This window comes from Buceros rhinoceros, unplaced genomic scaffold, assembly GCF_000710305.1.
Source record: "Buceros rhinoceros silvestris isolate BGI_N320 unplaced genomic scaffold, ASM71030v1 scaffold20282, whole genome shotgun sequence".
Lineage (NCBI taxonomy): Eukaryota > Metazoa > Chordata > Aves > Bucerotiformes > Bucerotidae > Buceros > Buceros rhinoceros.
In genome coordinates this window covers 6,272-7,318 of record NW_010400930.1, presented here as the reverse complement: position 1 = coordinate 7,318, position 1,047 = coordinate 6,272, and positions in this window count along the sequence as shown.

Genomic DNA, 1,047 nt, shown 5'->3' with positions numbered 1-1,047 from the left:
CAGCAGGAGCCGGGGCAGCAGGTGGGCTGGGTTCGGGCAAGGATGCCCAGCTTTCAGGCAGCCATTCCCCACAGCGTCCCCGTCCTGGCCCTGTTGCTCGTGTCAAGTGGGTTCTCGGGGGTTTGTGAGCTTTTATAGTATCAAGGATTTATTTTTTTCAGTCTACACACGGCAGAACTGGAGCAAAGCCCCGGCCTGTGGTGAGGGATTGCTGTCGGACGCCGCACCGGGACCATCTGTTTCACACGCAGCGAAGAGCACTTTGGTTTTTTCTGAAATCAAAGCAAAGGCAGGCAAGAAAATCCAGGGCCAAGGAAAACCGGGGGGTGCTGGGTTACCACCAGTGCTTTTGCTACTCGAGTGTCAAGAGAAGGGAACGGTGTGTGTGGAGGTGTCTGGCACCTCTTGGGCTCCATCCCGCTTTGGGATGGTCCAGGAGAACAGTAAATCCCCCAAAAATGCATTCTCGGGCTTAAATCTGAGTGGGGTTGGGTGCATGTGGTAAAAGGGAGCACAATTCAAACCCGAGCTCTGTCCAGGTGGGTGTAAGGGTGGAGTTTTCCTTGGTCAGCAGAAGCACGAGGCAGGGGGAAACACAGCTGTGGCCTAACTAAAGCAAGGGCGGCTCTTTTTGCAGCCGCACCCCTGCTTAACTCAGACCTTTTATGCTCCTGTGGCTCCAGGGGGTCACGTTGTTGTGCTGGGTGGCATCTTGCCTCAGTTTTTCAGAAAACATTTAAGGTTAGTGCTACCGTCTGGAGCACTTTGTTCTCTCAGAGCCCCAAGGTCCAGCCTGACCTGGGATGGTGCCAGGGATGGGGCTTCTGCCACCTCTCTGGGCAACCTGGGCCGGGGTCTCACCAGCATCAAACTTTTCTTCCTTCTCTCTGGTCTGAATCTCCCTCTTTTAGTTTAACCCATCGCCCCTTGTCCTGTCACAGCAGCCCCTGCTGAAAAGTCTGTCCCTGTCTTTCCTGCAGCCCCCTTGCAGCACTGACAGGCCTCACTCAGGTCTCCCCGCAGCCTTCTCCTCTCCAGGCTGAACAC